General features: G+C 42.6%; 1 long non-coding RNA gene across 1 annotated transcript; it reads left to right on the top strand.

Moving 5' to 3' along the window:
- The first annotated feature begins 631 nt into the window (after positions 1-631).
- On the top strand, positions 632-4,985 carry LOC123567591 (uncharacterized). The gene is made up of 3 exons (XR_006690647.3): positions 632-706; positions 2,844-2,884; positions 4,182-4,985. It is a non-coding gene; the product is annotated as an uncharacterized lncRNA (long non-coding RNA).
- Positions 4,986-24,663: the final 19,678 nt, after the last annotated feature.

The raw sequence follows: 24,663 nt of genomic DNA, 5'->3' as shown, positions 1-24,663 counted from the left end.
GTACCAGACATCATCTTTCGTCCTTATATCTTTTTTAAATTGCTTGAAAATTCTAAAAGCATGTTTTTATTTTTACCACAAAGAACAGATAATTTGAAAATAAAATGGGCTCCTGTCAATATCCCCACCAACCACAGATGGAGACTTTGGCGACGTTTTCGGGAGACCCAGGAGAAGAGAAAAGGTAGGGAGAGGAGAGGCCAACATGGACTCCCCTTGCCTCCTCCTCCCTTGCCTCTGCACACTAAGTTTTTTTCTTTTTGTTGGTCGGGGGTCACCATCTGCACATTTGTTCTGCACAAAAATAAAGCCATCCATCTCCCTTACGGTGGTGTCATGTAAGCTCAGGAAAAACCGCAGCGCACAAGGGGGGCCCTCGGTGGGAAAAGCACTGATCTGCCTCGCCGAGTTCAGAGCTCCCCGAAGGCGTCCTTCGCTAGACTCAGGGGGTGGGTTTTGTTTATTCCCCTGGCTCACAATGAAATGTCAGGAACACATGCTCAGGGTGAGGTGGGGCCCTACCGAGGTTAAAAATGGAACAGCGGCTTTGATCTCAGGCCAACACCAATGACGCTCAGCGTTGGGGCCAGAGGGAAACGTCATGTTCCCTCGCTGTGTCTCCGCAGAAGGCGCAGACATTCCCCTCCTGACTCCAAGAGCAGACGCAGCCCCAGACTGAAAATGGACGGGAGGCACCACACAAGGAGTGAGGCCCAGGGAGCTGGGAGAAGGAGGCCTTCTGTGGGTGGAGGGGAGGGCCTTCTCCGCTGCAAGTGGGAAGCCTCCATCAAAGAGTTCACTCTCTGATGGTGCCAGGACTTGGAATGGAATCTTCAGGGGTGGCTGGAGAGGGGACAAAGGTCAGCAGGCCAAGGAATCTCTTCCCCCTTGTGAGGAAAGTGTGGCCGCCATTTTGTACTCACTTCCCTAGACTCTCTTCCTATGGTACTCAGAAGGACTCTCTTTCCTCAACCAGCACGTATGTGTTGAGGGTCTGGTCTCTTCTAAAACCGGAATGAGTACTGGAGATTCAACAGTGGCAACATCCAGGCTTGGTCCTTCTTTTCCTTAAGGTCTGGTGGGGAAGAGAGATGTGGGACAGACAGTAGCAACATGGCAGGTTAAGAGTTCTAAGGAGGGCACGTAGAGGGTGCAGGAGATCACACTGCGGGTGGTAACCTGGGCTTGGTTGGGGAGGGCAGGGAGGGAATCTTAGAGAAAGCTGGAGATATGTAAATTGAGGCCTGGCGAATAAAAATAAGAGCTCACTAGGTAAAAGAAGTGAGGGAAGAGTGCTCAAGTACAGGGGACAGCATCTGATCTCAAGAAAGGCAGAGTGTACATGGGAAGACTTGAAAGTAGTGTGAGGTGAGAGAGAGGGTGCAGTGCATTTGAATAAACATGAACTGGCTGCTCCCATTGTTAGCTACTTTTACTACCAAGTTGTTCCACTGCTTCTCAGGGAGTTTGAGTGAAGAAATCTCCCTGCATTCGGGCTGCTATAATAAACCACCTTAAATTGCACAGCTTATAAGCAACAGAAATTTACTTCCCACAGTTCTGGAGACCAGAAGTCCAAAATCAAGGTACCCACAGATTCAGTGTTTGGTGAGGGCCACTTCCTGATTTATAGACAGCCATCTTTTTGCTATACTTTCATTTGGCCGAAGGGACAAATGAGCTCCCTTGGGCCTCTTTAACAAAGGCACTAATCCTCTTCATGAGTACTGTCCTCTCCCAACTTAATAACTTCCCAAAGGCCCTATGTCCCAACATTTTTACCTTGGGGCTTAGGATTTCAACATATGAATTTGGAGGGGACACAAATTTTCAGACCATAGCAAAATCATTATTCTAATTAGACTCAACATTTTCATTGAGCATGCACTATGAGCCAATAACTCTTAAACATATGATCTCATTGCATTCTCACAAAAAAACTCTACCAATTTAATAATCTGAAGACTGGACACAGTGGCCTATAATCCCAGATACTCAGGAGGCTGAGTCAGGAGGACTGCTTGAGGCTGGACATTCAAAACCAGCCTGGACAACATAGCAAGACCCTACCTCTAATCATCATCATCATTATCATCATCATCTGAAGGTCAAATAAATTACTTAAACCCACCAAGGTTATATAGCAAGTGTATATATGTCAGGAGGGGGCAGGATTTCAAACCAGTGCTTTGAATACCACTTTTAGCACTTGTTCCATCTTAGTAGAGAAGGATTTCCTTATTCCACTTTGGTGACTGAATCGCTTCCCAGATTAGAGATAAAAACTTCATCCATTTGTCAACTGACCCATTCAGTCAGTCAATGGTTGCACATTCATTGGTGTCTACTTTGACAAGTCCTCATCTCTCCCTCTCTACCTTCTCTTGCCTGTCTCCCAAAGCATCCCCTGGAATATTTTCACACCCTGGGTTATAGGAGGACATCTCAGTCTTCTAAGAGAGGATGGAAACTCAGAGATGGAGCTGTTTAAGGGTTTTCTTTGCAACTTTACTTAAGGTCATATTTTAAAATTCAGTTGCCTTATCTGGTGTTATATATCAAAAGCCATTTGGAAGTGCCTCTGGGCTAGGACTTAGAATATCTTAATGTCATGAGATGTGTTAAAGTCTAAGGCATGGACTTCAAATTTTAGAAGTAGAAATAAATTTTGAGATTATCTAGTGAATCTTCCTGATTTCACAATTACAAAATTAGGTACAAAAAGAGGAGGCAACTTTCCCAAGGGCATATGGATATTTGATACAAATGTTTGGTTACATGGCATGTGGAATATACTTCGCTATTATCTACTAATTCATGGTAGGTTTTTTCCCTGTGCGTAGGTATTCAAAATCTTAAATGGCTTCAAGAATGAGGAACAAAAGTAAGTATTTTTTATTTTTTTCTTCTGATAACAGCAATAATGAAAGTGTCCATCCTTTCTTCCTATAAGTGAGCAAAAATGTGGGAGGATTGAATACCTCCTTGTAGCTCTTAAAATCCTACAATAAAGTGTGGTTAATAGGCTATATTACAGTTATTTTGTAACCAAGATCTAAGCTACAGAAAAGAAAAATAAATAAAGACACACACTCCTCCATTACTGAATTCTCTCATATATAAAATAGAAAGATAGACCAAGACGCAACAACCATGTCATGACAGAAAATGAACTTCAAAGAGAATTTGATATCAAAGATTTGACATCACCTCTGAGTGTCATGATATGATGGATGGTCCCGAGCTGAAAGGGTTTATCATCACCTTCATGATCATGGAATCTTCTGGGTTAGAGAATTAAACTTTCAGATGTTACTATTTAAGCTTGGGCCCAACACAACGGAGAAAGAGGACAAGGTACAGGAATCTCTGAACATCACTTCATCCTGAGCACTCTCACTGATCTCCAGTGAGTTAGGACCCTCTCTTCATTAGACCAAATTTCTTGTATAGAATCTAGGTGTCTGTCCTCCCCAGTAGCTTATCAACACCTTGAGAAACCATGCCTATCTGGTTTGTTCTTGTGTATCTACTGCCTATCACAATGCCTAATGTGTAGCAGGCATTTGACAAATAATTGTAGAATGCAATACCAAATGTTTGGGTATTTGGATTACACATGAATTGAGTGTCACCAAGGAAGATTCTAGAATTTTCTTTGTAATTTCAGTATTGGTCTTTTGCTAATCACTAGGATTTAAAAAGAAACTTTATCATATTTCTCATAATTAACACTATTAGCTTGCTTTAAATAAAACTAGTTCTCCTTTATCTGAAGGCTCATGGAAGGTAGGTTTATAAACAAGAAGACTCAGCATGCAGTCTTCACACCCCGAAATTCTGATATGGGCAAGAAGAGAAAAGACGTTTCCTCATTCATTCTGCTAACTCTTTCTGTGAAAGCTGCTAGGGAGAGTCATAAATCTCGCTATTGTGTGAAGCCCATTTTCTCAAAAGCAGCAAGCAGAAAGATGAAGTCATAAAAGTCACTGAAGCAGGTATCCTAAAACCCCATATCTCTGTCTCAGAGGGTGGCGTTCACAAAAGACATCTGGAAAAGAACCCTAAAAGAGCCTGCACCCCATCAGACGCAGATGCAGAATTTGAGCAAGCAGGGTTAGTGACTTCAACAGAATTGCCACCCAAAGAGTGACAGAGCACGACTTTTCTTTGTCTCCCAGTGACAGGTGACACCGTCCCACGGGCGCCTCGCTAGCAAGGAGCCAAAGCATCATGTTCATTCTTCTGTGGCTAAGCCACCATCAGCCTTTTCAAAACAAAGCAACTTTAACACCCAAGGAATGTTGCTATAGCAGAAAATCTCACATCGCTTCTATTTAGAAGCTGGGTGTCATGGAAACAAGCCAAGGGCTACATGCAAGAAAAAGAAATGAGAAATGAAAACAACTGAGGTGGTTACCAAAGGAAAGGAGACAGCCAGATTGGGAGACAAGGAAGTTATTGGTCTCTGGATGTTCCTGGGCTGGGTAAATTTTGGATTTGTACATTCTGAGCTTTATCTCTGGTGGGGTCTTCTGCTGGTCTGTGGAGAAGACAAGGAAAGTGAACCAAGCCATAGTGGGGGTGGGCCATCGTGTTCCCTTTAAGCTGCCTATGGAACCACACTCTGAAAATTCTGGATTTTCAGGTGCTACCATCTTTTCTGGATGGAATCATGCCACCTCTTTTGTTTGTTATTTTTCTTAATGCTCTTGGCTGAGAAGACTAAATTCTTGGGTGGGCCCAAGCAGCGTGGCTTCACTCTGCCATTTTCTGGCTGTGTCACATTAGGCAGGAAATTTTATCATCTCCTGAAGTCACACTGTCCTGCTGTGTAACATGGAGACGCTAATCCAAACATCATTGGATTTTAAATATTTAATGAAATCAATGCCTTAAAGAGTCTGATTTATAGAAGGCAGATATTTGCTTCCTTCCCCTTTCCTCTGTTTCCTCTGTGAATTAAAATGCTCCTTATTAACTGTCAGAAACAACTTGGTGGAAATTACTTTAATAAGCCAAGTCTGAAAGATGAACAAAGAATTTCATTCCTTTCACTGAGAGAAGATCATACATCTGGAAACTCGGGATATGGTGACCATTCCTTGCATTGTTTTGGTATTTATTTATTTTCTCAAAAATCAACACAATGACAGCAATGGCATCCTACATTTGAGAAGTTCTTGTACTTGAAAATTACTCCTGAAATATTTGGAGACTTTTATAGAAAGTCAAATAATTCTAGAAACACCTTGCCAGCAAATAAAAGAGTAAGTGGTGGGGGCTGGAAAACAGTCTACCTTGTGGGAAATTTTCAATTTTGAACAAGTGGCATATAATTGAGTAATAATAGTAATAAGGCCGGGGGCAGTGGCTATAATCTCAGCACTTTGGGAGGCCAAGGTGGGTGGATGACTTCAAGTCAGGAGTTTGAGACTAGCCTGACCAACATGGTGAAACCCTGTCTCTATTAAAAACACACACAAAAAATTAGCCAGGCATGGTGGCAGTTCCCTGTAATCCCAGCTACTTGGGAGGCTGAGGCAGGAGAAATGCTTAAATCTGCGAGGTGGGTGTTGCAGTGAGCCAAGTTCGCGCCATTGCACTCCAGCTTGGGTGACAGACCAAGACTTCATCTCAAAAAATATATATATAAATAAAAATAATAGGAATAAAAATAGATACAATTAAAATAATCATAACAATAATAATAGCTCCCATTTCTTAAACACCTAAGTATGTGTTGGACATTCTCTGAAACACTTTCTGTATATTATCTCATGAAATTCTCAACACAAGTGTCCCAGAAAGATATTGTAGTATTTATGCTTTTTACTGAAGAGGAAGTCATACCGTGAAGATGTGGCATGTCTTGCCCTAAATCTTGCACCAGTATGCAGTGGAGCCAGGACAGGAATCTTGATCCTTCTCTCTTCAGAGTTAGGAGGGAGTTTTTATTTTTATCATTTAGGGACTATTACAAATCTTTTTTTGTTTCTTTTTTGTTGTTTTGTTGTTTTTGGTTTTTGTTTTTTTTTTTTGAGATGGAGTCTCACTCTGTCACCCAGGCTGGAGTGCAGTGGTACAGTCTTGGCTCACTGTAACCTCTGCCTCCCAGGTTCAAGCAATTATCTGCCTCGGCCTCCTGGGTAGATGGGATTACCAGTGCCTGCCACCACACCCGGCTAATTTTTGTATTTTTAGTAGAGACAGGGTTTCACCATCTTGGCCAGGCTGGTCTTGAACCCCCGACCTTGTGATTCACCCACCTCGGCCTCCCAAAGTGCCAGGATTACAGGCATGAGCCACACGCCTGGCCACAAATCTTTTTCTGTCTGTCTGTGATATTCTGTTTTTATGTTTTTCAGTGTGTCTCTGAATTTTTCTCTCCTCTCTCACACACACACATGCACCCCCCCAAGACCCCCACACTACACACACTATACACAAAGATTCACAAACACATACCTATACACATAACATACATCCACACTGCACACACACGTATCTCACACACTTCATTTCCAGACACCACACTCAAACACAAAAGAACCATGTAGAAATATACACAACACACATGCTCAGGTATACACACACACACTCACACACACCTTCCACCCAGACACACATGCACACCACACACAAACACATATGCATTACATAGTTATACTGCATGTACATACCCATACACATAACACACATATACCCTACAAACACATGTACACACAGCCATGCACATACTTAGCATTCACACCTTACAGACACACATATCACATACATAGTCACACTGCATGTGCATACCCACAAACGTAACACACATACTCTATACGTACATGTATCACACACACTGCCATACACTTAACATCCACACCCTACAGACACACATACCACTCACTCCACTCACACACAGTCCCCACACATGTCATATGCACATAAACAAACACCTACCAAACAGACACATACTTCATACATACACACACACACATACACAGAAACCCACTGCACTGCTCAGCACTGGTCAGCAGTTTGGCTGACACACTTGATCCTGTATTTTTCTTCTTCTTCTTTTTTTTTTTAGACAGAGTCTTGCTCTGTCACCTAGGCTGGAGTGCAGTGGTGCGATCTTGGCTCACTGCAACTTCCGCCTTCCAGGTTCAACTGATTCTCCTGCCTCAGCCTCCCTGGTAGCTGGGATTATAGGCGCCTGCCACCATGCCCGGCTAATTTTTGTATTTTTGGTAGAGACAGGGTTTCACCATGTTGTCCAGGGTGGTCTTAAACTCCTGACCTCAGGTGATCCTCCCTCCTTGGCCTCCCAAAGTGCTGGGATTACAGGCATAAGCCACTGTGCCCTGCCTGATCGCTGTATTTTTCTAACCCCACATTTGCAGACCAGTTTTGATAGAGTAAAATAGATGATAACTCAAATGTCTAAAACCACTATTAGACATTTTGTGTTTGAAATATTTTTGCTGTGATTCTTGGATCAAATCTTTCAAAGCTCTATGAATTTTATTAGGTTTTGAGATTGGTTTGCATTTTTGGAATGATTGTCTTAAACCTTAAAACCATAGATACTTGTTTTTTCTAAGAACCAGAAGATCAAGGTTCTAGTACTATCTGTGGCACTAACCAGCTCATGAGGTCTCACTGCCTCCCTGGGACTCAGTTTGCAATCTGTATAACAAGGGACCTGCATCCCCAATTGTCCTTCCGTTACTCCCCAGGGCTTCTTTCCAGAACACTGAATCTTCAATAAACAGTTTGAAAATTATGAGACCAACTAATCCACCAAATCTCTTCTATCTCTGCAATTCTGCAATGCTGTGAGGTTATGTAAAGTTAATAATAATGATAATAATAATAATATTGAATGTGGAAAATATGATGCAAAAAGAAAGAGTCATAGCACATAATCCAAAACCAAAGATAAATGACATCTTGGATATTCATGCGTGTATTATCTGTGCTAAAATGCCACTTGGCGGCATCAGTAATTAGGGGTTTCATGATGTGGTTTTGGCTGGCCTTCAGTAATTTGTACTTTTGCATCCACAAACTCAACCATTGAAATCTCCCAAATCCCAGTCATCTGATCCAATGTCTTTCTTATTCAGGAATTAATGGCTGGGACAGTGAGAGACAGTTCCTACTATAAAATTATAATATATATATGTATATAGAAAATATTGCTTATTGGAGCCCAGTTACTCGTGCCCTCCAAAGTCTGCTCATCAATAACTAACTTGATGCATTTGGAGGGGCCACAGACTGAATTTAGTCTTCACCTCATTTCATTGTGCACCGGTTGATCTTCCAAATTCAACTGGTGACACTGGCATCTGGCCACGTCGAGAAGGTAGAACAGCTGTGTAGATATAAATGTGTATAAATAAATGGATTTGCATTGGGCCAGACTTTGGGTAGCTAGTAATAAAAAGTGATGAACAAACTCGAGGGACTAGAGAACATCCCCATGGTGCAATGCTTTGGGATGGAAGTGTGCGACTTAACTCTCTGATTTGACCAAAAATGGTCTTTAATAACCAGAGCTGTTATGGAAAACTTGGTTGACTACAAGTTAAACTATAACTGTAGATAAGGGAAGAGAACTCCAACTCAAAGTCAAACTGTCAGTGCTTAGAGTAATCAATCAGAAGAATTGCAAGACATATGCTGAATGTGGCACCTCAAAGTGAAAACAGATGGACTAATGTGTATTGATCTCCAATGGCTTGTTGACACCCTTTAGAAACAGAGGCAATAAAGGGCAGTGCAGGGCGGGGGTACTTTAAGTGGAGAGGGGTAAACCATGGGGGATTAAAAAACCCTGCAGCAAGGACTCTTTGCTGAACTCTGAGCTTCATTTCAGAATATTACCCTGAAGTCTTTTGAGCCAACTGCTGGAACTTAGAGAAGATGAAGGACTTTGTTTCTATCACCACCTGACCAATTTCTCTACTCCCTGTCACATGCTTATTTTTATTCTCCCACTCATTATTTTTATTTTCTCATCTCAGCTTCCCAAGCTCTTGCATCTTCTAGATAATTCAACAGGGATAACACAGGTCCTACAGGATGGATATTCACGGAGGACTCAGTCCTCCCCTAATAAAGTGCACATCACTTTTTTAGGGAGTCTCCTAACTTGTGTCTAAACTGGGATTAGGAGCCACACAACTCAGAGGTCATCATCTTGCTCCAGACATTCCCTCTGCACTTTTATTATGTACAACGGCATTGCCACCTTCCTCCTCCCTAATGTTCTGGAGTCCTTGAAATGCCAAAATTAAGTGGAGGGCTAGAGAGAGGTGTGAAAACATGTCTTGGCCCCTTTTTGTGTTACATTAGCAAACTGTGCCCTTGGTCTAGACTGGCTGGCTTACAGATGGCATGGGAATCTAAACCATTCAAGGAGAGTGGGTGTCATTGGATTATCACTTCCCAACAAGTAGAAAAGGCACCCACAACAGAAGGAGGTACAGGTTGTGAATAAATAGGGTTATTCATTATTAATATGGAATCCTTAGGCATATTAATCTCAGACTATCATAGCCCAACTGAGGCCAGGGAGAGATACGGGTCACACTTTCTGTTTCCGTCTCTTCTTCCTTTTTTCTCCCTCACCCCCACCTTGATGGTGGAACAGGAAGACAGTTCCTTTGGTGTTCTGTTCAATGCTGTTCCTAAGTATGGCCAAGTGGTTACTAATGAAACCACCAGGCATCACCATACCAGTCAGGGGGTCTCTGAAATAAGAAGAGTGAGTTGGGGTAGCACTGGGTAATCTGAGAGTGAGATCACCAACCAAAATGGGCCAGGTTATTTATATAGCTTGGGCAGAGGAAATCTTGGAACTTTCGAGAATCCCCTTACTGAACCCAAACCGTTCCATCACCTCCCCCTACCCCAAACCTCAGAGCTTGTTTTATCATTTATTAGTGTACAGAATAACCACTCAATATTCAGGGACAAGGGTCTCTCTTGGGCTTCCTCCCTCCTCATCCCTCACTCAAGGAATTTTGCAGATAAATCACCATGTTAATCCACTTGCCTGAGAGTTATGGGCTGTAGTGAAGCAGGAGAATATCAAAATGGGACTTGGGGATGGAAGGAAGCCCTTGATGACAGACGAAGGGTGAATGTGCAGATGGGCTGCCCCCAGCACAGATGGACCTTCCAGAGAAGGGGAGTGACACAGTCATGGGGACGGGGTTCTCTGCTCAAAACAACAGAAGTTGAACAGGCAAAGAGAGAGTTCAGGGAAAGGGAGGAAAAGAATTAACTGCTTCAGGAAAAGAAAGCGCTGTTCCAATTACGAGTGAAGTTGAGGAGGTAACCCTGTTTGATCTGAGATGGCCCCTTCAGACTACAAAGTGTTTGCTCCTGGGGTAAGAGGCTGGCAGGCAATTAATACGGAGGGCTTCACTGGGCCTGGAAATCTCCTTCCACACTCTCTTCTTATGGACAACCAGGCTCGTAGACTTGGCGACCAATGTGAAGGTGGTGAGGACAGCATCAGGCTCTTCACTCCATGAGTGGGGGAGGTTGGGGGATGTGTGACGGGAAGTCTTCACTGATGACTTGGAACTGGGATGAAGGAAAAGTCCAACAGGAAAGGAAGAAATTCTTGGCTTCCATCTTTGCTGGAATTCTCAAAAATCCATTTATGAGGGGGGTGTGTGTGTGTGTGTATGTGTGTGTGTGTGTGTATTGTTTGTGTCCGGATAATGTGATGTAGTAGAGGAATATTTATCTGACATAAACTCAACTATTGAGAGAGAAAGGGAGAGAGAAGAGTGAGAATAGTAAATAATATAGGCAGATCTCTGCTCACCACTCTGTTTAATAAACAATTTACCCTACACAGAGGGCATAAGATCTGTCTCTGTTGTTCCCATAACTTGTCCGGTTCCCCACATGTCTTTCATAGTGTGGCGATTTAATAGAGTTTTCAAAGATAATTTTATCTTCATCAAATTATCTTGCTGACTTTAGACAAACTTCACTGTCTATATTTGTGTATGTATGCAGGCACTTTGGGGGTGTGTGGCTATGCGTTGTGTTTAAATGAGTGTGTGCTGTGAATATGTGCATATGTGTATATGGATATTGTGCACACTTGAGGGTATGTGCGTGAGTGAATTGTATTTGTATGTAGGTGTACAATATTGTGTGTGTTCTGCTGTGAATCTGTATATATTGTTGCATTGTGTACCGTGCATATTGCTATTCTGCTTATCAGTCGGATGTAACTATGCTGAAGGCAGAGGTAGAAGGGTTTAACACTGATAATCGGGGAAGTTCAGAGGAAATAAATTTCTGTGAAATTCTCAAAGGCATTTTCTCCCCTCCTCTAAACAGTTATCTAAGTTCCTGTAGCTGAACTTATCCTCTACTGCTGCCTGGAATTGATGACAATGAGTATGGGAGAGTGTGTATGTGTCTCCATGTACCTCTGTGAGTCTGTTCTGTAAGTATGTGTGACTTTCTCAATTAGATTAGAAGCTGATACAGAATGCTGTGATCCCGTTCACAAATAAAGAATTTATCCCCACCATTATTAGGAGTTCTGCTGATGGGTGATCCACAGATACTCACTCTCTTTGGGGATTTCCAAGGAGGGCAGTCAGTGACTGGTCAACACAAGGGAACGAGACCAGACTTCTCACTTCAACTTGGGACATCTTTGAAGGGGCATCTCAGCTCCCTAACACCCCATAGGGTTGCCTGAGGGCATCCCTGGGACTGCATTGAAGCCCAGCCTCTACCTCCACCTGACCCTGGTTTCTTTCATCTCTTCCAAAAGTGTCAATCCCAAGAACGCTCCCTAAAAAATATCCTGCATGATAATTTCCATCTCAGAATTAGCTTCCAAAGAACCCAACCTGCAATGCTACAGCAGAAACCAATCCTGCACTCACTGGGCCATAGTGTGGAGTGGATGTTAGGGGAGATATGATTTGAATATGTGTCTCCTCCAAATCTCATGTTGAAATTTGATTACCAATGTGGGCATAGTGGGAAGTGTTTGGATCATGGGGGTGGATCCCTCATGAATGACTTGCTGCCCTCCTTGTAGTAATGAGTAAGTTCTCCCTCTATTAGCTTATGTGAGAACTGGTTGTTTAAAAGAGTGTAGCACCCCTCCATCTCTCTCTTGCACCCTCTCTCTTGCCATGTGACACACTTGCTCCCCCTTCACCTACTGCCATGAGTAAAAGTTCCTCACTAGTCCTAACCAGAAGCCAAGCAGTTGCTAGTGCCATGCTTGTACAGCCTGTGGAGCCATGAACCAAATGAACCTCTTTTCTTTATAAATTACCCAGTCTCAGGTATTCCTTTATAGCAACCCAAAATGAACCAACACAGTGGATGTCTATTTCAGCCTCTGCCACTCCTATATTCAAACTCATTCATTATCATGGTTATAAACTCAGACTCCAATTTTACAAATATGCTTTCAAATCTTAGCCTAGTAGCCATGTGAGAGTGGAAAAGTTTCAACATTTCTGAATCTCATTCACTATAAACTAAAAAAATCATAATGCCTACGTTCCAAAGCTTATGAGAATCAAATGAGGTAAGATAAGTAAAGCCCTTAGTCAGGGGTCCAGCACCCAGTAAACAATGAGTAAATAGTAGCAGCTATAACTATCTTGTTATGTGCATGGTAGGTGAATTATACATAATTACTGATGAGAAAATGTAAAAGCTAGAGCTTCTTGGGAGGTCTATATCAAATAAATCAATTACAAAATGAATGCTGTACCAATGTTCCTCTTGTCATAGTCTTGAAATTCTCTTAAATGAGGATGTGGGCACCAAAATCATGGAGGCTGAACAGCAAAGGACATTTGTGCTTGCCAGCACTCTCTGTTCCTGCTACTTCCCAAGTTGCAAGTTTTCAGACCTCCTGGCCAGCCAGATTCCTGTTTAATATGGTGGAGGGAGGAGGAGGGAGGTGGCAAAAAGACTTACCCTTCAGATAATACCAAAATGTATCAGGAAGTGTGGAAAGTAGCCACAGGATCAGTAAATTGTTATGTTGCAGAGGAGGGTGGTAAACAAGGTCCCTCCTGGGTGGCCTCCAAGATGAGTCTTGCCTTTTGGTACTCACACACTTTTATACTCCTCTCTTATGCTTAATAGGGCCGACCTGCAAAACCAATAGGTTATTGTGGAAATGTCAGAAGTGACTTCCAAGACTAGGTCATAAAAGGCAATACAGTTCCTCCTTGCTTTCTGTCTTGCATCATTTATTCTGAGGGAAACAGCCAGTGGCCATGTTATGAAAATGCTCAAGCCACTGTGGGAGAGGCCCATTTAGTGAGGAACTGAGGACTCCTTCCAGCAGCCATATGAGGGTGCCATCTTGGAAGTAGATTCTCCAGCCCCAGTTGAGCCTTCAGATGACTGCAGCCCTGGGTGACATCTTGACTGCAACCTAGACACTGAGCCAAATCCACCCAGCTAAGCCACTCCTGAATTTCTGACCCTTAGAAACTGAGATGACAAATGTTTGCTGTGTTAAGCCTCAAAGTTTGGGGGCAATGTGTTATATAGCAATAGATAACTGATATACCATCACGTTTCCTTATTTGGAGAAGACAGAATATACCCAAATTCAGTTATTAGCTTAAACTATATGAAATTGTCAATATTGGATAATTTTTAATCCACAAAATGGCAATGTTGGCCAGGTGCAGTGGCTCATGCTTGTAATCCCAGCACTTTGGGAGGCCAAGGCAGGCAGATCACTTGAGATTAGGAGTTCGAGACCAGCCTGGCCAACATGGTGAAACCTCTCTACCAAAAATACAAAAAAAAAAAAAAAAAAAATTAGCCAGGCGTGATGGTGTGCACCTGTAGTCCCAGCCACTCGGGAGGCTGAGGTGGGAGAATCACTTGAACCCAGGAGGTGGAGGTTGCAATGAGCTGAGATCAAGTGACTGCACTCCAGCCTGAGCAACAGAGCAAGACCCTGTCTCCAAAAACAAAAACAAAATGGCCATGTTGTACGGTATAACCTCTACATTGACCTAGGTAGGGGCTCAGGTTCTGCTGGTAGAGCTACCTTCCAGGAAAGGCCCAAAAGTAGGGTTTTCAGTTGAAGCTGGCTGTGTTTCTGAAAGCTAGAGTCGTTGGAGAGCAAAATCCTCCCAGCTCACCCAATTGCACATGTTCTGTACTTCCCAGGGAGTTCTTAAAGCAAGGAGGGAACCCCAAAGACACTGCTAACAACTCTCTTCCTCTTTCTTGATCTCACAGTGCTGCTTTTTAAAAGCCCTGCAGTTCATCGAAGCTGCAAGTCAAAAGGCATCCTGCAGCAGATAATTAGAGAGATTGGTTCATGGGCCCCGGACACAGCACTCCTGCAAAGCCTCAAAGAGTCCCTGGTGAACCATTTGCCGGCTTTAATTTCTCAGGGGCTGCTTCAGCAGGTGGCCACTAGCAGGTAGTCAATAGGGACCTTCTGGCCGAAGACTGGGGCCTCTTTGGAAAGGTCAAATCCAGAGGCCGGAGGGCATGGCTCAAGAGGTCACGGGGTCAGGATCCATCACTGTGACAGATGAATCTAAGCATGTCTCTCTCCGTTTCTGGAAGCAAGGCCAAGCCTCTTGAGACAGAGAGGTAGCAGGGGGAGGGTGTTGGGGGCTCACAAAGAAAGGAGAGTCTGGTGTCTGGCCGGCACCTCTCAACTGGTCTTCATTAGGCCAGCCCGACAACCCTCTCCTCTGCCGCCCTCTGTCCCGCACTGATGGGGCGCTGTCTCCAGACCTCTCAACTGTTCCTCATTAGGTGAAACAGTGCGCTTTTGTCTGCATGAAGCCTTCTTTGTTCTGCCAGCGTGGCCAAGCTAGAAAGCCAGAAACTGATACAAAACAATGCGACTCTATCCTGAGGGGACCCCCTCCCTCCTCGATCTTCCTCCCCCTGGCCGGACAAGGAAGGGCGACTTCTGCCTCGCAGTCATATCCCTGGATGTCTAGCTGAGGATGTGTTCACTGGAGCAGAAAAAATGTGTTAAACATAGACCAGTAGCTCACAAACTTGACTGCATATTGGAATCACCAGGAGATCCTCAAGTCATGTGGATGCCTGGCCTCCAGCCCCAGGAATTCTGATTTGATTGGTCTGGGGAGCAACTTGAGTATTAAGATTGAGAAGACCTCTCCGTGTGACTCCAATGTGCAGCAAAGTTTGAGAACTACCGGCAGAGATGGAGAACTGCTATCAAATGCCGTGCGCACCTGCCCTCCTCCGCATACTTTAAAATCAGGGGATGGGACACCTTGCAGGGCATGGTGCCTTCATCTGAACATTCATCTGCTGGGCGAGCAGGAAGGCTATACCTGTACATGACGGGTAAAGCTGGTCTTTGCCAGCTCTGTCTGAGAAGGCAGTGTGGACACAGCCCACTCAGAGGCAGACGGATGTTTTCATCTTGGCTCTCAGCATTTTAAATTGTGCACAAATATTTTAAGATCCCTTCCAGTCATGCACCTCTTCTTCCCACCTGATCCTTACCATTGAGCTGTCTCCAGGGGGTGGGTGGTGGTGGTGGGGGGGGGGTTGCGAAATCCACATCCTCAAAGATAGAACTGGTGATGGAATAACTTGGCTAGAGACAAGTTGTCTTTCCAGCTCCCATTCCCAAAGCAATGTTGAAGGGGTTATTCATGCAAAAGCTATTGAATCCTGATGTGTCTCCATACCTGCTACTTGTCTATAGGCAGAGTAGGAAGATGGGGTGCAATTTCAGGACAAAGAAAGGCTCTCTTTTCCTATTCCAGCAGGCCCTAAATTATTTCTCCTCCCAACATCTACTAGTAAAAGTCTCACCTCTTTGTCGCCCAGGCCTAAAATGGCAACATCACAGATTTACATAGGTGAAAGCCTCACGATACTGTTTTCAAAAGTGGATGTTAAGTAGCAATGCCAGATTTCAAATGTAAAAACATAAGACTCCCAGTTAAATATGAAATTCAGATGAACAGCTAATAATTTTCTTTTCTTTATTGTTCACCTGACATTGAAACGTAACTGGGAGTTCTGGATTTTATCTGGCAACACTAAAGAAAGGAAAAGGTTAAGAGCTATTTGCAGGCCGGTGTGAATTAATTCAGCTAGTTTGCTGTTTGCTTAACTGATAATAGTGTTTGATGGAATGAAGCTTCTAATGGGGACAAGGAGGTAGCATTTTTTTACTTTGGGATGCTGTCTGGAAGGATTCTAAGGCCACAGCAATAAACAGGGAAAAGAACGTGCTGATTAATTAACCATGTTTGCCACGGGTCTGGGATGGCAAGTGAAGGCATGTAAGACATACATGTACAGTGACAGGCCAGCATCCTAATGACATGTAATAAATGGTATCACTGGGATATTGAACTTGGGGTCATTTTATAAGAAGAAATGGACAAGCAGCATTTGTCAATGAAACTGTACAAGAAATGGAAAATTGGCTGAGTCTTGAAAAATAAGGAACTATTCACTACATAGAAACTATGCTTTTTCCTTCTTGGACTTGTTTCTTGCTCTTCCCCTAAAGCAGCTCTTCTTATGACAGGCACTCAATAGGTGCTTGACACATAAGCACTGACTCAACACTGAATTAGAAGTCACACAGGGAGACTAATGGAACAGATTTGGAGCACTACTCCCCTTTCTTCCATCAGGCATCTAGTGAGTCATCTAAGGTCATGCAATAGCAAAACTGTTGGGCCTATAGAAAAACTCTTTTAAGACATTCACGTCATTGAGTTTTCCTGCTCTTCTAGAGATCTGGAGTCAACGAGTCCTCACCCACACACCTCCATTCTCCTGTATTACTGAGAACCAAGGCTCCTTCCGGACTACAGGCATTGAACCAAAACGGAAGTGGAGAGCCACCCTTGAATGGGAATGCCCACCTTTGAGTATTTTTCAGATGGCAGACGGAACCCATTCATCAAACTATGAAAATTCCCTGCACTCTCCAGGAAGAATGGCCATGAAGTGCTTGTAAATACATGTCTTCAGGTTTAAACAAATTGCATCATTATTTTTATTTTTTGAGAGGAGTCCATGTGAAGGGAACTAGAGACATACTTGGGTGTTTGTCCTGCAGACAATGCATGCCTGGGTCTTGTGCTGTTTCCGTATCTTCTGCCCAAGCCAACTGGCCAGCCTCATGGCCTCTCAACAGGAGAAGGGTGCCAATTCCTAACATTCTATTTTCGTACTGTTTGATGATAAAAATCACCCCAGTGGGGCGAATGGCAGTGAACAAAAACAGGAAGCAGCCCCCTGATTAGATAGGAACAGGGTGGCTTGTAGAGTAATAAACAAAATGACTAAGAAGATAAATGACAGAACCATGGATGCTGCCATCTCCTTCCTGAACAGGCCAAGAATAAATGGAAAGAAGAAATCAGGAAAGAAGTCATGTCTTGGGCTACAAGTGGGGGTGAAGGAGGCTTGCTCTGCAATATCACTTTGCAGGGGCCTTCTCTAAGTTGCCTCTTGAGTGAAGGCCATCAGGACAACTATCTGGTTTTCAGTGACTTCCATGGGAAATCTTGCCTAAGTGATTTAGTACCTTGCTCTGATATTTGGAGATCCTCTGAAATCTATGATCTTAGAGCGTTAGCCAAACCAAGGGTCCACTTTGTCATGTTGCTACTCTTGGACAGTGGTTCTCAGTTGGGGAGGGACATGGTAATTTGGCTCCCTAGCAGGCATTTGACAATGTCTAGTTGTCACAACTGATGGATTGTGCTGTTGGCATCTTGTGGGTAGAGGCCAGAGATGCTGCTAAATATCCTGTAACGCCCAGGACAGCCCCTAGCAACAAAGAATTATCCAACTCTAAATGTCAATAGTAGCAAAGTTGAGAAGCCCTGATCTAAGGCAAGTTAAGATATAAAAATAGGTGTAAGTATGGGTATGGACATAGGGTGGATACGAATGTGGACATAGATGTAAACATAGACATATATTGAAACCATTCTGCAATGAAATCTCATTTCTTTTTCTTAAAAAGAAAGACAACTTCATTTCTGATGACAAAAATCTTCACAGGGATAAATCACCAGGAAAGTGAGACTTAGACATTCCCCTATAAAGACCCAGAAACTCCAGGTCTGCTCTAAGCATGGACCTCACCTGATCATCCCAACCAGGGCCTCATGATGAGAGCACATGTTCAAATTGCACCTGTAACATTTACGTCCTGTGTGATCTTTGGCACGTTTCTTATTCTCTCTGAGTCTTAGCTCCACGTTTATGATGTTGACTTAATAACTTCTATATCTTATAGCTGTGATGATAATGAATAGGATTGCACGAATAATGGTCAGTACATTGTCTGTACCCTAGTCAAATAGGAGACATTCAATGAATTGCATCTGTTATTGATCATATCATCATCAACATGCTTGGATTTTAACATACATTCAGGTATTTCTCCTTAGTACCCAAAGGGCTCTTTGCCATTGGAAAACATGATTTAGGGTACCAGGACGCTGAGATAGGACTCTGTCTCAATTTCAGCTGATGTCCCAAGGAATTAAGAACCAATAGGTAAGTTCATCAGGTGGTTTCCTTGAAGTCTCATCATCAGGAGGGATCGTGACAAGCTGAGGTACAGCTAGAATGCACAGCCACTTTGGATATAGAGGCCTGCACTTCCAGTAGTCAGGGAACTGCTAGAATGGGCTCTCCATGACACAGATGTGGGCCAAGTGACCATGCAGGAGAGTCAGCCTTCAGGTACTCTCTTGGGCAAAGTGTTGGAAATCCAATTTCCACTTACAAGAGGCAACCAGCAGCTGCCTTCAGTTTGAGTCCGTCCTTGTCCCCTGCACAGCCCCCAGGTCTGGGCTGCCCTTCACAGAACCACACTACTGGTGGGTTTGGGTGTGAGTGTGCACCTGGGTGTGTAAGGAAGGGAGCTACAGAGAAAGCAGATCTTCCTGTGGCCTGGAAAGATCAGCTTTGTGCTGATTTCCTTCTTTTTTTTTTTTTTTTTTTTTTTTTTGAGACAGGGCCTAGCTCTGTCACCCAGCAGGTTGGAGTGCAGTTTTGGAAGTCCCATCCAGGTAGCAGAAGCTTTAGCACCTTCCTTTGGAAGGTGGGAATATTTAGACTGGTTGCTTTCAACCCTTAGCCAAAATTCCATCAGAAAGTCTCATTTAAATACATGTACCCTAGGATGAGTTAAGAATAGAACTCATATCATGATAGGAATACCGTTTATTTTAATAGCTTAGAGTTTTAAGTGATGCATCAAATGATAATATATAAACACAGGACAGACCTGACATCTAGCATCTGTGCCGCCCCGCCATTATTGCAGTGCAGGCTCAGATTGCTGCGTAGACCTCGTCATTGCAGGAGTCTCAGAAGATATTATTCTCCTCAGTACTGTGTTTGCTGTAAAAAATGATGATAAACCTCTGTGATATGTTCTACAGATGAATTCAGAGGTTTTAGAATGAAGAAAAAATTTACCTTTGACTAGTCTTAGTGCTGGACAGGGTCCTTGGCACATAATTAGCCCTTGGTACACATTTATTGAATTGAATGAGCACCCGTGCTGTAGCCAGTTGAATGTGAGATGTGTGCCCACTCTATTTAACAAAAAAAAAGTGAGTCATACTAGCCCAGTGTCTTACCCTAATCATGTGGAGTAAAACAGGGGTTAACTAGCTTCGAGAATTCCTGGATGAATCACTGCCCACAGCTCCCACTGAGAAGGGAGCAGGTCATGTGTTCCTGGCCCCAGGCTGGTCCAGAGGAGGAAAGATGACCCATAGGAGATCATCTGCCTACTGGTCCGTCACTGGTGTGTCATACAGGGCACTGTCCACTGAGACATGACTCAGACCATAAATTCTGTTCTCAGAATTTAGAATTGGGAAACCAAGCTGACGGTTGGTGAGGGTCACCAGTAGCACCAGGTCAGGATGTGGGGAGTAAAAAGACAATGGCCATTGCCACTATAAGGAATGACAGACTAGGTAAGAAAAGGAGGATACAGCAGACTCCAGAAGGGAGAGAAAATGAGAAAGGCCACGGGGCCCTAGAGAGGGGCAGAAATGGTGCCCTTTACTCTCTAATTCTCAATTCCAGCTTTCTCAAAATGTCCTTCCTCTTCCTGCCTTTCGCCTCTGGGATTTATCCTATTATTAATAACCCTATTAATAAGTATTATTATTATGAACATTATTCTGTCTTATTGAGAATAATCTTACAATGAAAATTCCTTTAGCTTGAACCTGTGCGAGTAGACATATATTCCTGAAACATACTTTAGTCAAGTAGTGACTAAAGTAGTGATCCATGTGAGCACCATGGCAAATGAAAATCACTCAGCATTTAGTGAAGGAGGTTGTGATCATAAAAGCTGGCTAAGAGATCCACATGGGGCATCCTTAAGGGGAGTAAACTGGTGGATTAACCTGCTAAGTTCCATTTTCATAAAGAAAAAAGGTTACTCCGTTTGATAAGATATGAGACGCATGGTAAAAATGAGTTCTGGGTATGCTGTTGAGGGATGGTGGTATCTTTTTTTTTTTTTTTTTTTTTTTTTTTTTGAGATGAAGTCTCACTCTGTCGCTAGGTTGGAGTGCAGTGGTGTACTCTCAGCTCACAGCAACCTCCACCTCCCGGGTTCAAGCAATTCTCCTGCCTCAGCCTCCCAAGTAGCTGGGACTACAGGCACGCACCATCATGCCCAGCTAATTTTTGTATTTTTAGTAGAGACGGGGTTCCACCATGTTGGCCAGGATGGTCTCCATTTCTTGACCTCATGATCTGGCTGCCTCATCCTCCCAAAGTGCTGGGATTACAGGTTTGAGCCACCGTGCCTGGCTGAGGGATGATGATATCTTTAGACTGTGACACACTTACGTTCTTTCCCAGGGGGAGCACAATCCTATGAGATGGTTCGGCTTCAAGTGCAAGGAATATTGATTCATTTCATTCCACCAAAGAAATTCTATAAAACTCACTGACTTCTCAGGGCCCACACATATAATGTGTCCTTCCATATAATGTAAATTCCGGAATGGCCACTACACAAAAGTCAAAAGGGAAAAAAATATTTGTTGTAGAGGAAAATGATACCAACATGGAATGAGAAATAGTGCTAAAGATGGAATGAGAGAGCCAGGGAGAAAGACAGCAGGACAAGGAGAGAGAGCAACTTTATCTCAGAGTCTATAGTCCTGAAAACAAGCCCATCTTTCAACATCATAATTAGACGAACCAATAAATTACTTTGGGCTTTTTTTTTCTTTATTTAGGTTTCTGCCACTTGCAAGCACAATAGTCACGGCTAATAGAGTGCAGGTAATGAAAGAACCCAGTGACGTATTGTAAACTAGTAAACTATGTTCTTACTAAGATTACAATATGGGTCTCCAAATGACACCAATCCCGCTGCCACCAGCCCTGTCACATTCTGATTCACGATAAAATAAGAAAGAGTGTAAGATAATTTTTTTTTTTTTTTTTTGAGACAGAATCTTACTCTGTCACCCAGGCTGGAGTCCAGTGGCTCGATCTCAGCTCACTGCAACATCCACCTCCCAGGTTCAAGTGATTTTCCTGCCTCAGCCTCCCAAATAGCTGGAATTACAGGCACCCATCACCACACCTGGCTAATTTTTGTATTTTTAGTAGAGACAGGGTTTCACCATGTTGGCAAGGCTGGTCTCAAACTCCTGACCTCAGGTGATCCACCCACTTCAGCCTCCCAAAGTGCTGGGATTACAGGCATGGGCCACCATGCCTAGTGTAAGATACTTTTAATGGAACTTTCCTAAAGGGGGTTAAGTGGAAAAATGGACCCATGATCACAATAATTAGTAAAAGATGGAGTTAAATTACTCTTACACTGAAAACTATAAAACATTGATGACAAAAATTAAAGCAGCCACATAAAAATGGAAAGATACCCTATGTTCATAGATTGGAAGAATTAATATTGTTAAAATGTCCTTATTAACCAAAGCAATTAACAGACTCAATGCAACCTCTACCAAAATTCCAAAGACATTTTTTACAGAAATAGAAAAACAACCCTAAAATTCATATGGAACCACAAAAGACTCTGAATATAAACAAAGCATTCGTGAGAAGAAAAAAAAAAAGCTGAAAGTGTCACATTACTTGACTTCAAAATATAACGCAAAGCTATAGTAATCAAAACAGTATGGTACTGACATCAAAACAGACACACAGACCAATAGAACAGAATATACAGCCCAGAAATAAACCCAGCAAATTTTCAACAAGGACACCAAGAATATGAAATGGAGAAAGAATAGTATCTTCAATAAATGGTTTTGGGAAACTAGATATCCACATGCAGAAGAATGAAATTGGACTCTTAGCTCATACACAAAAATGAGCTCAAAATGGATTAAAGACTTAATGTAAAGCCTAAAACTGTAAAGCTCCTAGAGAGAAAAACATAGGGAAAGAGTTCCTTGATGTTCCCTTTCTCCTGGCAATTATTTTTTGGAATATGACACCAAAAGCACAGACAACAAAAGCAAAAATAGACAACTAAGCCTATATCAAACTAAAATGCTTCTGCATAGAAAAAAAGTCAATAAAATGAAAAGGCAACATAAGGAATGAGTGGAAGAAAATATTTGCAAACCATATATCTAATAAGGGATTGATGTACAAACTATACAAGAAACTCATATGACTCAATAGCAAAAAACAAAAAACAAACAAACAAAAAAAACCCACAAATGACATGATTTTTTTAAATAGGCAAAGGAGATGATTAGATATTTGTTCAAAGAAGACATAAAAATGGCCAAGAGGTGTATGAAAAGATGTTCAATGTCACTAATTAGCCAAGGAAATGCAAATCAAAGCCACAATGAGATATCACCTCACACCTGATAGGATGGCTAGTGTGAGAGAGAGAGAGAGAGAGAGAGAGAGAGGGGAGAGAGAGAGAGAGAGAGAGAGAGAGAGAGAGAGAGAGAGAAAGAAAGAAAGAAAGAAAGAAAGAAAGAAAGAAAGAAAAAGAAGGAAAGAAAGAAAGAAGAGAGAGAAAGAAAGAGGAAGGGAGGGAGGGAAGGAGGAAGGGAAGGAGGAAGGGAGGGAATTTCTGCCATTTTGTTACTGTATTCTGGCAGCTGTGCTCTCTGGACCACCCTGCAGGTCTCCAGTTGGGTTCGGCATCCCTGAAGCTATGCTTCCATAGTGCTCCAGGGCTCCGTGCATTTCCAAGGGCGGCAAAGATGAATAAATTTCTGCTATAATTCCAGAACCTTCTATGTGTTTCCAAAAGCAAAAGAAATGAATACATTTCTGGGGTTGGTATTGTTTAAGGATGTGGCTAAGGACTTCACTTGGGAGGAGTGACCAGATCTGAATGATACTCAGCAGACCCTGTACAGGGACGTGATGCTGGAGACCCACAGCAGCTTGGTATCCTTAGGACACCGCATTATCAAACCTGAGATCATCTTCTGGAGCAAGGATAAGAGCCATGGACAGAAGGGCCCAAAACACAGCCTCCCAGCCATGTGAAGGTGCCTGTTACCACTTTGCTTTGTGCCATAAGTCAGAGTTCCCTGAGACCTCCCCAGAATCAGATGCTGCTATGCTTCCTGTACAGCCCACAGAACTGTGAGCCAATTAAACCTATTTTCTTTATAAATTAAAAAGAAAAGAACACAAGTGTGAGCAAGGATATGAAGAAGAGAACCCTTGTACACTGTTGGTGAAAATGAAAATCAGTGCAACCACTATGGAAAGTAGTATGGAGGCACCTCAAAAAATTTAAATCAGAAGTACCATATGATCCAGCAATTCTACTTCTGAATATATATTCAAAGGAATTGAAATCAGGGTCTTGAAGAGAGATCTGCACTTTTACGTTTATTGCAGCATTATTCACAATAGGCAAGATATGGAATCAACTTCAGTGTCCATCAATGAATAAATGGACAAAGAAATTGTGATATTTTAAAAAGTTATATATTTATGGTACATGATATAATGTTTTGATATATGTATACATTGTAGAATGGCTAAATCAAGCTAACTAACATATGAATTACCTTGTTTTTATTAATTTAAAAATAAATTTTTTTTGGACAGAGTTTCATTCTGTCACCCAGACTGGAAAGCGGTGATCTTGGCACACTGCAATCTCCACTTCCCGGGTTCAATCGATTCCCATGCCTCAGCCTCCCGAGTAGCTGAGATTACAGACATGAACCACCACACCTGGTTAATTTTTGTATTTTTAGTAAAGACAGGGTTTCACCATGACTCTCAGGCTGGTCTCGAACTCCTGGCCTCATGTGATCAGCCCACCTCAGCCTCCCAAAGTGCTGGGATTACAAGCATAAGCCACTGCACCCAGTCAATTTTTTTAAAAAAGTAAAGATAATTATATATATATATATGTGTGTAAATACACACACACACACATATATATATGTTTACACACACACACAATGGAATGTTAGCCTTTAAAAAGGAGGAAATCCCGCCATTTGCAGCAACATCGGTTAAACTGAAGGTAATTATGCTAAATGAAATAAGCCAGACACAGAAGGACAAATACTGCATGATCTCACTTGTATGTAAAATTTCAAGTAGTCAAATTCATAGAAGTAGGTTATAGAACGGCAGTTG

Source organism: Macaca fascicularis, chromosome 11 (assembly GCF_037993035.2).
Source record: "Macaca fascicularis isolate 582-1 chromosome 11, T2T-MFA8v1.1".
In the NCBI taxonomy this organism is placed as follows: domain Eukaryota; kingdom Metazoa; phylum Chordata; class Mammalia; order Primates; family Cercopithecidae; genus Macaca; species Macaca fascicularis.
This window is presented reverse-complemented; position numbering and strand designations above follow the sequence as displayed.